Raw genomic sequence first — 18,010 nt, forward strand, 5'->3', positions numbered from 1 at the left:
GCTACAAATTGGGTCTGCAGGGTATGTGGAAAATCAAAATATGATTGGGGAAAAATCAAAACAGATTTTTAAAAGGGGAATTGCAGTTGCCAAATCTGTTGGAAGATTCTGAAGCTGTAATTGGCTGGGTAGATAAATGTAGACAGTTCCTTTACAAAATATTGTTATTTAAGTGTTTTTTAGTCATAATTTGGGTTCTTGGGATTTCAGAGTCAAAGTTGTTGTAAACATTGACTCCTTGACTTCACATTGACGGTGTCTGACCCGAGTGTTTCCGGCATTTTCTGCTTTTGTTTCAAATTTCCAGCATCTGCAGTTTTGTCCAATTTTGAATTTTGTACTCTTCAAATATCCTGCCTCCGATTGCGCCTCCGATTGCACCTCCGACATAATGTTCAAGGAACACGTCTTGCCGGCATTCAATTAACTTACATCCTCAAGGCCACATCTGCCAATTTGATCTCCCAGCCAACAAGGAGTTAACACAGGAGACACAAGAGACTGCAGATGCTGGAATGTGGAGCAACACACAAACTGCTGGAGGAATTCTGTGGGTCGAGCAGCATCTGTGGAGGGATGAAGGGCCGAAGGGCCTGTTTTGTGCTGTATGGTTCTATGAAATGGACAGTTGACGATGAGCCCATGATGGTTGCTTTACCCTAGATTTAAGCTCCGATTATACTCTTGATTTGTCTAATAGGGGCATAGACAGTTTTCTTCTGTCCCTTTCCATTTACCCCCCCTCCCCAAAACGATTCCACTCACTCATACTTCATGTTCCTTTCTTACCAGTGTCCTAATCTCATTGTGTTATCAGACCGACCCTGCACCTACCTGTTGGTCCATCTGCCAACTGCTCTGTAACACCAATAAATACTCCGTGATATTCTACTCTCTTTCTTGTGACTAGACCTCTGTAATGTCCAGTAGACCAGCCCCTCTCGGTACTGCTAATTTATCCAACTTGTTGGAAGTGGGCGGCACCGTGGGACAGCATGTAGTGCCACTGCCTCACAGCTCCAAAGACCCAGGTTCGAACCTGACCTCTGGCGCTGTCTGTGTGAAACATAGAAACATAGAAAACCTGCAGCACAATTCAGACCCTTCAGCCCACAAAGTAGTGCCGAACATGTCACTACTATAGAGACCCATAGTCCTCTATTTTTCTCAGCTCCATTTACCTATCCAAAAACCTCTTAAAAGACGCTAACGCATCTACGTCCACCACCGTTGCCAGTAGCACATTCCACGCACTCACCACTCTCTGAGTAAAGAACTTACCCCTGTTATCTCCCCTATACCTACTCCCCAGCACCTTAAACCTATGTCCTCTTGTGGCAACTATTTCAGCCCTAGGAAAAAGCCTCTGACTATCCACCAGATCCATGCCTCTCATCATCTTATACACCTCTATCAGGTCCTCCCGCATCCTACGTCGTTCCAAGGAGAAAAGGCCGTGTTCTCTCAACTTTCTTTCATAAGGCATGCTTCTCAATCCTTGTAAATCTCCTCTGCACCGTCTCTGGCTTCCACATCCTTCCTGTAGTGAGGTGACCAGAACGGAGCACAATACTCCAAGTGGGGTCTGACCAGGGTCCTATATAGCTGCAGCATTACCTCTCGGCTCCTAAATTCAGTTCCACAGTTGATGAAGGACAATACTGCCCCTACAAAAATTCAGTGCAACCCGTCCTTTTGGAACAGGTCCAACCTGTCCCAAAAGAGGGCCCAATGATCCAGAAATCTGAATCCCTGCTCCTTACTCCAATCCCTCAACCACGCATTTAACCTCCACCTCATTCCATTCCTATACTAACTGTCGCTTAGCACAGGCAGTAATCCTGAAGTTACTACCTCTGAGGTCCTGCTTCTCAACTTCCTTCCTAACTCCCTGTAGTCTTTTTTCAGGACCTCATTCCTTTCCCCACCTATGTCATTGATACCAATATGTACCACGACCTCTGGCTGTTCTTCCTCCCTCTGCAGGATATCTTGGACATGATCTGAAACATCCCGAACCCTGGCACCTGGGAGGCAAACTACCATCCGAGTTTCCTTCCTGCGGACACAGAATCACCTGTCTGTCCCCCCTAACTATTGATTCCCCTATCACTAGTGCCCTCATCTCTCCTTCCCTACCCTTCTGAGCCACAGGGCCGGACTCTGTGCCAGAGGCAACCCACTGTTGCTTCCCCCAGGTAGGCTGTCTGCCCCAACAGTACTCGAGCAGGAGTACATTGTCAAGGGGTACAGCCACAGGGGTACTCTCTAGTAGCTGACTCTTCCCCTTCCGGCTCATGACTGTGACCCACTTGCCAATCTCCCGTGGCCCCGGTGTGACCACCTGCCTATAATTCCTGTCTATCACCTCCTCATTCTCTCTGACTATACAAAGGTCATCAAGCTGCATCTTCAGTTCCCTAACGTGGTCCCTCAGGAGCTGCAGCTTGACACACCGGGTGCAGATGTGGTTGTCCTGGAGGCTGGGAGACTCTAGGACCTCCCATATCTGACACCGAGAACAGAAAACCGCACTCATACTACTTCCTTTCCTCAAGTCCCCTACCTCGCCTCACCCCGTTACTGCCTTAGCCCATTGAGCCAAAGCCCAATCACTCTGCTCCCACTCACTCCGCTGCCCGCTCCGACGCTGCCCACTGGATATGGTGATTTACTTTTTAAACTGTCCGGACAGAAACGGCTCACGTCACGCACCTGCGCAGTCTTTCCCCGCTATTCCCGATTAGAGAAAAAAACTTAGCCGCTCCAAAGTCTGAAGTCTTCCGAAATGACCCGAAAACGAGAGCTTGCACGTTCTCCCTGTAACTGCATGGGTTTGTTTCCACATCCCAAAGCCGTGCAGGTTAGTAGGTCAAATGGCTGCTAAAAATTGCCCCCAGTGTGTAAGGTGAGTGGTCGAATGTGGGGGGAGATGATGGGAATGTGGTGAGAATAAGATAGGGATCAGTGGAAATGGAGGCTTGATGGTCGGCATGGAGTTTGTGGGCTGAATGGCCTGTTTCCGTGCTGTGTAACTCCTTAACTATATGACTGAGCAGGAGAGATGGTAGAGAACAAGATGAACATGAAGCAGGAAGGAACAAGGAGCCATCACAACGCAGCGTGGATGTAAGAGTGAGGACAGCGGCGGTGATTGTATAGAATGAGCTGCCAGAGCAAGTGGTCGAGGTGGGAACCATTACAACATTAAAGAGACATTTGGACAGGTACGTGGAAAGGAAAAGTTGAGAGGGAGATGGTCCAAAGGCAGGTAAATGGGACGGGCTCAGTTCGGCAACTTGGTCGGCATGGACGAGTTGGGTTGAAGGGCCTGTTTTAACACTGTAATGTTACATGACTGAGCAGGCGAGATGATAGAGAACAAGATGAGGGCGGTTTGCAACATAAACTGTTCCCAAAGAATTAAAATTGTTTATATCAGTAATTTATTAATAAGAGTCAGTGGATATTTCAGCCCCAGCTTTATCTCATCTCTGATATTACTTTGTGTCCCTGCATAAATAAATGGGTTCACACAAGAACACAAGAACTTAAGCGCGTACCCGCTTTCTTGAAGAGGGAAAATTGAGTCATTTAAATTGGAACCAGAAAAGTAACTGATGCCGGTAATGTGAAGGTACAGGAAAGTTATCAGTGTCAGAAGCCACAAGAAGATGAAGATTCCCGGGATACTGAGGAGCAGGACGATAGACTTCCTGCGGCTGTCCATCTCCGGGTCGCTCTGTCTCTCACTGTTCCCACCGCCCTGGAGTCTCCTGCGGATTCTAATGGCCCTTAAAATGTGCCTGACGCTGAGGAAATTGAGCAGCAAAATCAGAACGAATGGCAGACAAGGGGTTAAAATCCTATCGATCCACTCAAAAGTGATCCAGCCAGGTGACGTATAAAATGCTGACTTAATTTTGCACGGTGAGGGCTAATTTTTGTGCAGAGGTTCATATATAAAATAGTTAAATCCATTTCTGAAACAGCTCAGGGCAGTAACCGTTCCGATCACCACAGCCGCCGTTCGCTCCGTGCAAAATTTAATTTTCCATTTTTGGCAGCAAATAGCCACAAAGCGATCAAAGGTGAAAATCACCGTCACCCAGACGGAGCAGTCTCTCACAGCGAAAGTTACCGTGAGATTCACATTGCATGCCGGAGATGTGGTCATGGAATTGGACGGTAAAGTAATTGGAACAATCCGGATTAATATCACGCCCGTGATAATGACCAGGAGATCCGTCACCGCCATCGACAGCAGGTAGACAGTGATACATCTGGAGAGAACACATCGACTGCGGAACATTACCCCAATCACGGCCAGGTTAGCTGCAATAGAGGAAGACAGAGGGAGTGAGTGTGTGTTCGTTATTGTGTGGGTGTGAGAAGAGGTGTGTGTGTGTGGTGTGCAAGTGGTGTGTGTAGTGTAAGAGTGGTGTGTATTTTGCGTGTGTGTGAGGTGTGTAATTTGTTTGAATGCATGTGGTGTGTGGTGTATGTTTTGTTTTTTGAATTTGCATATGTGACAAAGAAGAACATTGGAACTCAGATAAAATTGTACTTGACTGCATTCAGTGCGACTTTTATTGCTTTGACACTTGAAACTGAGTTGACAGATAGTTACCTCACTCAGAATGCTATCCTGTGATTAACTGCGCTGTGATGTTGCAACATACTTCAGTTTGGATCTTCCCAGAGAGTCTGTCTCTGTGGAAAATATCCAGAACAAGAACGTTATCTTCCACTGAAAACTTCAAATTATCAACACCACTGATTTTCATGTTGTTCGTCATCTCTTCCAGATCACTGAAAATACTGAAAAAAAGCTTCTTTTTCTATTAATTTGTCGCCATCCAATATTTTTCCATGACCCCTCCTCTTGTGAAAACACCCAGATGGATGTTATGAACTCACTTCCCGAAAGCGATATATGCGTATTTAAACCACATTTGGATGTGTATTTGAAGAGCACTGTAGACATGGTGCTAAAAAGTGGGATGAGGCTTTTTCCACTGGCACAGAGTCAGTGCACCAAGTGGCCCAACATTGTCAATCTTCATAACTCAGTTAAATCACAGCTCACTGCTGCAAAGCTGCGCTCCCTCGGATGTCCCTTTCACATGCACGTCTTCATCCACCAAACCAGTTCTGTATTTCACTCCGCTCCCTCCCCACGTACACCACCAGTGATCTGGTTTGTTCAATCTACATGTAGTTTAAGACACCCCACAATTTTCCTTCTTCACCAAGAATACCAATATCAAGCCCTATTATACCGTGCACTCCTCCTCTTGCCTCCACTTATTTGAGCTAAAATTCTGTCAATCTGGATTCATCAATGACCGATCTTCCACATTGTACTCTTCGTAAATTCACTTTCATCACTACTCTCCAGCCAGTACATTGAATCACCAAATCTCCAGTTCAAATACCCATCCCACTCTTACTGACATACTGTTTCCTCAGTTCCACTATTTCAATATTCTCATGCTGTTTTCTAAACAGTCCACGTCCTTTCGTAAAGCCCTTAATGTAAATTTGGTGACAAACAATTTTGAAACTGTACATACAAGTGCCATAAGAAAACAAAATTCTTCCCTTACAGTGGGTGTTCACTATCAGAATTAGAATATACAATATAATAGGTTTCAAAACCAGATTAGAAGATCAAAATCAGAGGAGAAGATTAGAAGGTGTAAAGAAGAAACTCCAGCGCTAATTGTGAAAAATGCACTCTCAAGAAATAAAATTTAAAACGAATAAAATATTCAATTAGACTGGTACAACCAATGGGAGAAAACAATGAAAGGGTATTAATGATACTGGGAGAATAGCAACGGGGTAAAAATCCGCAATTGACAGAAGGCAACAATCCCAGTAAACACAGCAGTGATGCAACATTTCACAACATTCTGCATATTGATTATTAACACCAATACTTTACCAGGAATGCCAATGACTGCAATGATGGAATAGAAAATGGCCAACCCCAAGATTTGTGAAACTCCATGCATTGCTGTTGAAAGCTTTCAGCACACCATACACAGCATTCATAGTCTGTTAGATTTATACCCGACATCAGTCACCAGGGAGCATATTGTGAAGGCACCTTTGTTTTTTTACTGCTTGTTACATTAATTGTAACTGCCAACCTATGCAGATGATGCCAATAGTTGTTTTGAGGGAAAATGTGTGTAATGTGTAATCCTGCTTACATTGCGTCCAAGAAAAGTAAGGAACGTCTTTAAGCGTGAATATAACGGGTTAAAGCTACCCCGAACCCATTGAACACAGCAACCTGAAAAGATGTTTTTGGCATTTGCAAATGAACAGACACATTCGATTTAGTTTGTGGAATGATCAAAGTCAAAGTCAAATTCAAGTGTATTGTGATAGGCACAGGTGCAATGAAAAACAGACTTGCAGCTGTATCACAGGCACAAAGCATCACAGAATCAGCATTCAAATGAATAACATCAATTCAACAATTTTTACAAGAAAGAAACCAATTAGAACAAAAGAAACAAAGTCAATTTCATTGCAAAGTGGTGAAAGTGGTCACGGTGTTGGTAAACTCTGGTGATGAGGGATGTGCCAGTTGCTTCAAGAAGTGAATGGTTGAAGGGAAGCAGCTGTTCCTGTACCTGGTGCTGTGGGACTTCAGGCTTCTGTATCTCCTCCCTGACGGCAGCTGCTAGACGATGGCACGGCCCAGATGGTGGGGATATCAGATGATGAATGTGGCCTTCTTGTGGCAGCGTCTCCTGTAGATACTACCGATGGTGGGGAGGGATGTGCCCGTGATGTACTGGGCACAGTTCACTACTTTCCGCAGCTTCTTATGTTCCTGCCTATTCAAATTGCCGTTCAGACCACAATGCAACCAGTCAGGATACTTTCAGCAGTACAACCGCAGAAGTTTGTTAGAGTGTTCGCAGACAAGCCAAACCTCCTTAACATCCTAAGAAAATGAAGACACTGGCGCGCTTACCTTGAGATTGTATCCATGTGCAGTGCCCAGGACAGTTCATCCGATATGTTAATGCCCAGGAATAGGAATGTAAAGCTGCTGACCCTCTCCACTGCCAATCCCCCAGTGTGGACTGGTGCATGTTCACCCTCCTTCCCCTTCCTGAAGTCAACAATCAGCTCTTTAGTTTTACTGACGTTGAGTGAGAGGTTGTTGTTGTGGCTCCACTCAACCAGGTGTCCTATCTCGCTCCGGTCAGCTGAGTCTTCATCACCTGTGATTCATCTAACAACAGTGGTGTTATCAGTGAACTTGGATACGGAGCTGTGCTTAGCCACACAGTCATGTGTGCACAGAGAGAAGAGCAGGGGGCGAAGCACACAGCCTTGAGGTGCACCTGTGTTGATGGTCAGCGAGGAGGATATGTTGTTACCAATCCTCACTGACTGAGGTCTGTCGATGAGGAAGTCGAATATCCAGTTGCAGAGGGAGGCACAGAGGCCCAGGGCTTGAAGCTTGATGGTAAGTTTGGATGGGATGATTGTGTTGAACGCCGAGCTGAAGTCGATGAACAGCAGCCTGACGTATGTGTTCCTGTTGTCCAGAGGGTCCAGAGCAGAATGAAGAGCCAGAGAAATCGCATCTGGTGTTCAGCAAATTTGAGGGGATCCGGGATATTTCTGAGGCAGGAGTTGATTTGCGGGATAACCCTCCTCTCAAAGCACTTCATTACGGTTGATATCCTGCAATTGGACTGTACTCATTGAGGTAGGTCACCACTCTATTATAAGGCACTGGTATTACAGGTAATTATTTGAAGCAGATGGGAACCTCAGACCGCAGAAGTGCGACTTTGACTATGTTCGTAAACAGTCCAGCCAGTTGGTCCGCACAGATGTCTGGGACTCCGCCAGGTATGCCGTCTGGACCAGGCGCCTTTCGTGGATTCACACTCTGGAAGGATGCCCAGACGTTGGCCTCCCAGACTGAGATTACAGGGTCATCCGGAGATGTGGGGGCCTGTGTGGGTGTGTCATAGTTCTCCCTATCAAAGCGTGTATAAAAGGCATTGAGCTCAGCTGGGAGTGATGGGTCGTTGCCACTTATGCTGCCTGATCTCACCTTGTAGGAAGTTATATTGTGCAAGCCCTGCCACAGCTGTCAAGCGTCCATCTGTGATTCCAGTTTAGTCTGAAATTACCTGTTTGCGCTCGCAATGGCCTACCGGAGGTCATACCAGGACTCCTTTTATCACTCTGGATCGCCAGGCCTAAATGCCACAGATCTAGCCCTCAGCTGATTATGAATCTCTGGAGTTTCTGGTTGTAGAAGACTCAGAAGGTTTTTGTGGGTCCGCACTCTTCCACGCATGTCCTAATGAAGTCGGTGACGACCGTGGCAGATTCATTTAGGTCCGCTTACGAATCCTGGAACATGGTCCAGTTCACCGACTTGAAGCAATCCAGAATTCGCTTCTCCGCCTCTGCCGTCCAGCTCATCATCATCCTCTTCACCGGTGCTGCGCTCTTCAGTCTCTGTACGCAACAGAAGAAGCACAGCCAGGTGGTCGGATTTACCAAAGTGCGGGCGAGGGATGGAGCGGTCAGCGATCTTGATGGTGGTACAGCAGTGGTCGAGTGTGTTGAGTCCTCTAGTGTTGCAAGTGATGTGTTGATAGCAGTGCGGCAGAGACTTCTTCAAGCTCACCTGATTAAAGTCTCCCGCCACGATGTGACAGGCGTCAGGGTACGCCCCTTCATTTTTGTTGATTACAGCACTCAGTTCCTCAAGTGCCAGCTTGATGTCTGCCTGAGGTGAGATGTAGACTGCAGTCAGGATGACGGCAGAGAACTCCCGCGGAAGGTAGAACGGTCGGCATTTCACTGTAAGATGATGCAGGTTGGGGGAGCAGGAATGGGACAAGACTGCCACGTCCGTGCACCACGACGAGTTTATCATAAAGCAGTGGATGAAAAACCCTCGGGCTGGAGCGCTGTGTCAGGAGAGTTGTGAGTGAGCCATGTCTCTGTGAAACAAAGTACACGGCAGTCCTCCATGTCCCTCTGATAAAGCATCTTGCTCTGAGCTCCTCAATCTTGTTTTCTAATGACTGCACATTAGCCTGGAGGATGTCAGGGGGAGGGCAGGGCCTTAGGACCCTTAGCAAATGTCTTGAATTGAGTGAGTGTCGAAAGGAAGTGAGGAAGGTGCTGACCATGACAGTGATTGAAGATTAGATGATAGAAGGTAAAAGGTGAATCACCACTGAAGATTTAAATTTTGGAAAACTGGACATTAGAGGGTTAAGGCTGAAGCATCAGATCAACAGGACCTGACTTTGCACTGAATTAGAGAGAACAATGGTAGCAGATCAAGGATTCAAATAATTAATTATTGGATAACAACTCAGTTTGTAAAATAAAGAGCGTTGGTCACTGAGGGAAATGGTGTAAAACTAAAGGAGGATTACTTGACTGTTGGGGACAGTAGAGATTCAGCAGATTGTGAGTGTTGCAGGTCGAGATTTTCTGATTCTAAGTTGACTTTCATTCACCATCAAACTGACGGCAACTTCAGGAGTTAATTCTGTGTGTAGTGAAACGTGGAACAACCAGTGCACCTCCACACATTGTGCTGTCTGCAGCCTTATCCACTGTGCTCAAAGGAAATCACTTGAACGTTGAGTAGTTGAGTCTCTTTCATTGTAAATTCCCTGCAAAACGTTCACTTTGTTGCATGAGGTCGGGCAGGACAGTAAGTCACATTAATGCTCAGCAAACTGTTGGTGCCTCTCTCACTTATGGATCGTAATTCATCTTCAATGGACATTAGTTTTATTTAAAGGTGATATTTTGACATCTTCATGCGTTTCACTTTCCTTGATAATCAATGGCACTACCATTGCCTGGCCTCCTGCTTCACAGGCCTGGGAATCACCATCGACTTGGAAGGTCCACTGAACCAGCCACATATAAACTGTCACTGCAAGAGCAAGAAGCTGGTTAACCAGCAGACCGTCCCTCTGTAAAGCGATAGTTCCAATGATCAAATATCCTCCAACTTTCTGGGTCCGTGCAGCTCAAGTAAAACAAAAAAGACACACACGCTGTTCAAGTTTTAAAACACTTTTTGCATCCTGATTTGTTTCTCATCAGAATTCCTTAGAAGTTCTTTGGTCGACCAACTTGATGACTTCAGAGCTCCTGTATGGTGGGGATCTGCTTGAGCTGAGGGTGCAGAACACTGAAGTCTCTTTTAGTTCCCAACAAAGAAAATTATGTGTTTCAGACTCAACGTGCTCTGCTTTATATCACTTGTGAACAATTTAACCAAAGCAACATCTTACACCATGATGACTGCTTTGAACGGTGCCGTAACATATTGTTTTAATCGAAGCAGTTTACAAACATTCTGATCAGAAAATCATTGATTGGAGGGAAGTTACTAAACCCGTGGATAATATATTTTACCTATGGCCAATGACCTGATCAAAGGCATAATTTTGTTTGAGATCGTGGTTTCATAGATATACAGCTTCCAATGTTGAACCTAAATAAGTTGTAAGCACCACATCAGCCACTGATTTCACTGAATCTGGAATAAACTTCAGAAAAAAGCATTTCTAAAAGCTGGTTCATGTTTTTCCACGTCTCAGAATCTCAATGTATTGCATTAAATCCTTTGGTATCAAATATTGATTCACTTCAAGAAAAACACACGCGACATTGATAGAAGGTCCTCCTGTTCATGCTGAACAAGGAAAATAAATTTGTGTCCTCTATACCTGACATGGTCAGCATGGATGAGTTGAGCCGAAGGGCCTGTTTCCATGCTGTACAGCTCTATGACACTATGACCCTGTTGGTCATGGTGGACAAGGCACATCAGCTTCTTCCAGGAGAGAATCAACACGTATTGTTCCTCTTTATTTCTCAATCAGTTTACCTCATGGTCCAACGCGCATCGGTTATTGTCCAGTCTCCAGAGTACTCAGTGGCAAAGCATCAGCCTCACATCTGATGTCAATATCAGCTGCCCTGAGAAATCGAGCAATCTCCATGGAGGGTGCTCCAGTGTTCTCCACTCTCAGTTCAAGCAGATCCCCACCTTCCAGGAGCACCAACGTCATTAAGTTGGTCGACCAATGAAATTCTAAGGAATCCTGATTCAAAAAAAAGGATACAAGGAACAATTAAAAGCACAAGCAGAATTCCTGTCTTTTCTGATCTTATTTGATCATTGGAACTATCCCTTTACAGAGGGAACAGTCTGCTGTTAACCTGCTTCTTGCTCTTGCGGTGACAATATATATATGTGGCTGGTTCATTGGACCTTTCAGTTGATGGTGATTCCCAGGCCTATGAAGCAGGAGACCAGGCAATGGTAGTGCCATTGATTGTCAAAGAAAGTGAAACATGTGAAGGTGTCAAAATATCCACTTTCAAAAGAAACAAAATCCAGTGAGAAAATATTTGAATGAATTATGATATATAAATGAGAGAGCCACCAACAGTTTGCTGAGCATTAATGTGACTTGCTGTTCTGCCCGACCTCATGCAACAAAGTGAACATTTTGCAGGGTAATTTACAATGAAGGAGGCTCAACTACTCAACGTTCAAGTGATTTCCTTTGAACACAGTGGAGAAGGCTGCAGACAGCACAATGTGTGGAGGTTCACTTGTTGTTCCACTTTTCACTACACACAGAATTAACTCCAGAATCTTCCGTCAGTTTGATGGTGAATGAAAGTCAACACCAACAGTTCTGCCATCTGAGAATCAGAAAATCTGGAGCTGCAACACTCACTTCATAAGGACATGCATGGACAAGTGTGTACCCACAAAAACATTTCGAGTCTTTCCCAACCGGAAGCCATGGCTGAACCAGGATATTCATAATCTGCAGAAGGCTGGATCTGTGGCGCTTTGTGCTGGTTATCCAGAGTCATATAAGAAGTCCGGCCTCACTTCAGCCATTGAGAGCACAATTTGGCAGCTTTGGACTAAACTGGAATCACAGATGGACGCTCGACAGCTGTGGCAGGGCTTGCACAATATAACCTCCTACAAGGTGAGTTCGGGCAGCATCAGTGGCAACAACCCATCACTCCTGGATGAGCTCAATGCCTTTTTGCAAGAGCTGAATTTCCCGGAGTATTTATTGGTGTTACAGAGTTGTTGACAGATTCACCAATAGGAAGGAGCAGGGTAAGTCTGATAACACAACGGCATCAGGACACTGGGAAGAAAGGAACATGAAGTATGAGTAGGTTTAAGAGGGTAATTGGAAAGGGCAGAAAAAAAACTGTCGGTCCCCATGTCAGACAGATCAAGAAGAAAAATGGGACTAAAAACTAAGGTAAAGCAACCATCATGGGCTAATTGTCGACTGTCCATTTCCCTCCACAGATGCTGCTTGACCCACAGAATTCCTCCAGCAGTTTGTGTGTTGCTCCATATTCCAGCATCTGCAGTCTCTTGTGTCTCCTGTGTTAACTCCTTGTTGGCTGGCAAATCAAATTGGCAGATGTGGCCTTGAGGATGTAAGTTCATTGAATGCCGGTGAGACGGGTTCCTTGAACATTATGTTGGAGGTGCAATCGGAGGCAGGATACTTAAAGATAAACACAACTCAAAATAAAGAAACTGCAGATGTTGGAAATCTGAAACAAAAGCAGAAAATGCTGGAAACACTCGGGTCAGACAGCGTCTGTGGGAAGTAAAAGAGTTCATGTTTTACATCAAAGGTCTCTGTCAAAACTGTGGGAGGGTGGGGATGGGTGCTTGACTCCATCCCACTGCAACCAATCAATGCCACACTTTCCTCCACTTCTGGACGCAATTCAAGGGTTAGCGTCATGTTTACAGGATGATATGAAATAACCGTGGGCTAATGGGACTCGCTTAGATGGGCATCTTGGTCAGCATTGGAAAGGTTGGGCCCAAGGGTCTGTTTCCTTTCTCTGTGCTTCTCTGCCTCCTGATGGACAAGATGTTGAAAAGGCCACATGACGACTGAAAAAATAACAAGTCTTCAGGAGCAGATGGCATCCCCACAGAAACATGGCTGAGAGAAGGGCAGGACTGGCAGCTCAATATTCCAGGATACAGATGTTATCGGCATGATAGAAGTACATGTCGGCAAAGTGTGGGTGTTGCCTTTTTGATCAGGGAGCACAAAACAGCAATACTTCGAGATGATATTCTTGGGGATGGTCCAATAAGGCCAGAAGGGTAGAACTTAGAAACAAGAAGGAGAGGGTCTTTCTAGTGGCGTTGTGTTATCGACCCCTCCCCCCAGTAGTCAGCAGGAACTTGAGGAGCATAAATTGCTCACAATTGTCAGAATAATAGGATTAGATTGGTGGGAGATATTAATTTCCTCGGTATTGACTGGATGACCCAGAGTGTTAAGGGCCTGAATGGGGTGGAATTTGTGAAACATGTCCAATAAAGTTTCCTGAGTCAATATACAGAGGATCCTACTCACCAGGGTGCAATACTTGACCTTATCTCAGGGACTGAGGCAGGGCAGGTAACGGAAGTGGCAGTCAGGGAGCATTTTGGCTCGAGTGACTGGAACACTATCAGTTTTAAGATCGTGACGGAAAGGGATAGGATAGGTCCACAGGAGCAGGGCTAATGTGGGGGGAATTAGTCAGGATCTAGCCCAGGTTGATGAGATGAGCTTGTTTGAAGGGAAGAGAATGAATAGCAAGTGGGAGGCTTTTAAGAGTGTGATATCAAGAGTCCAGGAGCAGCCTGTTCCTGTCAGCGTGAAGGGTAAACCTGGCAAGTATAGGGAATTTTGGCTGACAAGAGGTATTAAGGCTCCGGTCAATAAAAAGAAGGAGGCGCACATTGCGTTTAGGAAGTTGGAGAAGAGTGCACTTAGTGGCGAATCAGGAGGGCAAAGAGAGGGGATGAGGTGGATCAGGCAGGTAAGGTTACGGAAAATCCCAAGAGGTTCTAAACCAATATTATGAGTAAAAGGGTGGCTAGGGAGAAAGTAGGTCCCCTTGGAGATCAGCAAGGCCGCCTAGGCCTTGAGCCACAGGAGATGAGTGGGATTTTAAATGAATATTTACTGAGGAGAAAATCATGGTTGCTCAAGAGACAAGGGAAACAAGTGGAGATGTTTTGGAGAACATTCATATTACCAGGTAGGAGGTATTTGCAGCCCTAAAGAGCATTAAAGTGGGTAAATCCCCAAGGCCTGACCGAGTGCATCCTCAGATTTTGTGGGAGGCTAGAGGTGAAATTGTGTAGGCCCTTGCAGAGATATTGGCTTCATTGTTAACTACTGGTGAAGTTCCCAAAGACTGGAAGTGGCTAATGTTGTACTGTTGTTTAAGAAGGGTAGCAAGGACAATCCAGGTAACGACAGGCTGGTCAGCCTGCCATCAGCACTGGGGAAGTTACTGGAGGAAATTCTGAAGTAAAGGATCTACCAGCATTTGGATAGACAGAGTCTGATTAGGAGGAGTCAGCATGGTTTTGTGCGTGGTAAGTCATGCTTCATGAACTTTTTGGAGCATTTTGAAGAGGTAGCAAAAAAAGCAGATGAGGGGAGGGCAGTGGATGTTGTCTATTTGGACTTCAGCAGGGGTTTCGACAAGGTCCCACATGGCTGGTTGGTCAGGAACGTGAGGGCCGATGGAACCCAGGGAGAGCTGGTTAGCTGGATTCAAAATTGGCTCCGAGGGAGGAAGCAGAGGGTGGTGGTTGAAGGTTGTTTCTCGGATTGTAGACCAGTGACTAAGTGGTGTGCCGCAGGGGTCAGTGTTGGGACCCTTGGTATTCATTTCTAAAATAAATGATTTGGATGAAAATGCACAAGTCTTGATCAGTAAGTTTGCGGATGACATGAAATTAGGAGGTGTTGTTGACAGCGAAGAAGGTTATCGTCGATTACAGGGGGATTTTTATTAGTTAGAGAAGTGGGCCGAGGAACAGCAAATGGATTTCAATACAAATAAGTGCGAGGTGATGCAATTTGGAAAGTCAAACCAGTGTCAGACTTATACTTTGAATGGTAAGGCACTAGGGAGTGTAATGGAATGGAGGGAACAAGTACAAGTGCAAAGTTCATTGAAAGCAGCGTCACAGACAGACAGAGTGGTGAAAAAGGTGTTTAGCACGCTGGCCTTCGTCAGCCAGGACAGTGAGTACAGGAGTTGGAACATTGAGTTGCAGTTGTATAAGTCGTTAGTGAGGCCACACTGGGAGCACTGTGTACAGTTTTGGTCACCCTGTTATAGGAAAGATGTGGTTAAACTGGAAAGAATGCAGAGAAGATTGACGAGGATGTTGCAGGACTCGAGGGCCTGAGTTATTGGGAGAGGTTGGTCAGGCTCGGTGTAAACCAATTCCGAATCTTAGAAACTTGTCGGCACCATATCACTTATTGATTACATGGAAACTGGTAGAAACTTTGGAAAATGATTTCCAAAGGTAGCTATTGTTTTTTTCATGACTTCGTATCTCAGCGTAATTCATTACAACACTTGGTACCGTACACACTTTCTGGGAAATCACCATCTTGAAGCTGAGTATCTTTTTTCCCACACCTCCAGAATGAGAATGTGATTCACTGCAAACTTTGGAATCAGACTTTGATCCAGTTCAGCAAAGTTACATTTCATAAATTGAGAGGATTCTTCATCAGATTAATAAGTTTTATGCAGGTAAATGTAAGCGGTTGCATTTTGCTAAGACAAACCAAGACAGGACTTACACAGCAAATGGTCAGACCCTGGGGAGTGTTGCAGAACAGAGAGACCCAGGGGTGCAGGTACATAGTTACTTGAAAGTGAAGACACATGCAGACAGGGTGGTGAAGAAAGGGGCACACTCGCCTTTATCGGTCAGGCTGTTGAGTACAGGAGTTAGAACATCATGTAAGAGTTGTACAAGACATTGCTAAGGTGACATTTGGAGTACTGTGTACACTCTGATGGTCCTGCAATATGAAGGATGTCTTTAAAGTGGAAATGGTGCAAAAATATTTGTGAGGATATTACCAGGACAGGAGAGATTTATTTATGAGGAGCATCTGGATAGACCAGGGCATTTTTCCTGGAGCGCAGGAGGCTGAGGGGGACTTTATAGAGGTTTATAAAATCATGAGGGCCAGAGTTAGGATGAAGAGCCACCGTGTTTTCCCCAGGGGAGGGGAGTCCAAAACCAGAAGGCAGAGGTTTAAAATGAGAGGGGGAAAACGTAAAAGGGACCTGAGGGGCAACTTTTTTCCACACAGAGGATGGGGTGTGCATGGAACGAGCTGCCAGAGGAAGTTGTAGAGGAAGGTACATATATCACATTTAAAAGACATTTGGACAGATCCATGGACGGGAAAGGTTGAGATGGATACAGGCCAAACCCCAGCAAACGGGACCAGCTCAGTTAGGCAACTTGATTAGCATGGATGAGTTGGGCTGAAGGGCCTGTTGCCGTGCTGTATAACTCTGTGGCTCTCCTGCTCATGGTGGACAAGGCACATCAGTTGGACTCACGTCTACATTCCAGGAAAGAATCAACATGTGTTGTTCATCTTCACCCCTCACAAATTTTTCCTCAAAGTTGAGGGTGGTTTACAACAAAAACTGTTCCCAAAGAATAGACATGGTTTATTTTAGTAATTTATTTCTGAGAGTCAGTGCATATTTCAGCCCCTGCTTTATCTCGTCTCTGATCCTACTCTGTGTCCCTGCATAAATAAATGGGTTCACACAGGAACACAAGAACTGAAGTGCTTTCCCGCTTTCTTCCAAAGGGAAAATTAAGTCACTGAAATTGGAACCTGAAAAGTAAGTGATGCTGGTAATGCGAATGTAGAGGAAAGTTATCAGTTCCAGGAGCCACAAGAGGATGAAGATACCCGAGATACTGAGGAGCAGGACGATAGATTTTCTGCAGCTGTCCATCTCCGTGTCGCTCTGTATCTCACTGTTCCCAACGCCCTGGAATCTCCTGTGGATTCTAATGGCCCTTAAAATGTGGCTGATGGTTAGGATATTAAGCAGTAAAATTAGAACAAATGGCAGACAAAGGACTAAAATGCTATCGATGCAGTCAAATGCTATCCAGCCAGGTGAGGTATAATATGCAAACTTAATTTTGAAAGGTGTGAGCTCGGTTTTATGTGGAGGTTCAAATATAAAACCCACAAATACATTTTTGAAACAGGTCAGGGCATAAACTGTTCCGATCACCACAGCCGCCGATCGCTCCGTGCAATATTTGTTTTTCAATTTTTGGCAGCAAATAGCCACAAAGCGATCAAAGGTGAACATCACCGTCACCCAGATGGAGCAGTCTCTTTCGGTGTAAGCTACGGCGACATTCACATTGCAGACTGGAGTGAAGGTCAGGAAACTGGACAAGAAAGTGATGGGAACAATCCGGTTTAATATCACACCCATGATAATGACCAGGAGATCCGTCACCACCATCGACAGCAGGTATACAGTGATACATCTGGAGAGACCACATCATCTGTGGAACATTACCCCAATCACGGCCAAGTTAGCTGCAATAGAGGAAGACAGAGGGAGTGCGTGTGTGATAGTAATTGTGTGTGTGTGTGTGTGTGTGTGTGTGTGTGTGTGTGTGTGTGTGTGTGTGTAGGATTATGTGTGGTGTGAAAGTGGTGGGTGTATTTCTGTATGCTGGATGTGTGGTGTGTATTTTCTGTGTGTGGCGTGCATTTTGTTTCAATGTGTGTGGCGTGTGCTGTATATTTTGTCTTTTGAATATGTGTGTGAAACAAAGAGAAAAATCAGTGGAACTTAGCTAAAATTGTACTTGACCGTGTTCAGTGTGACTTTTATTACTTTGACACATGAAACACAATTTACAGACAGTTACCCCACTAAGAATTCTATCTAGTGATTAACTGCGCTGTGACGTTGCAACATATTTCAGTTTGTATCTTACCAGACCACTGGTAAGATTTTATCTTAAGTTTTGATCTATATTCCGTTTGGATCTTATCAACACCACTGATTTTTGTGTTGTTCATCATCTCTTCCA

This window comes from Pristis pectinata, chromosome 35, assembly GCF_009764475.1.
Source record: "Pristis pectinata isolate sPriPec2 chromosome 35, sPriPec2.1.pri, whole genome shotgun sequence".
Lineage (NCBI taxonomy): Eukaryota > Metazoa > Chordata > Chondrichthyes > Rhinopristiformes > Pristidae > Pristis > Pristis pectinata.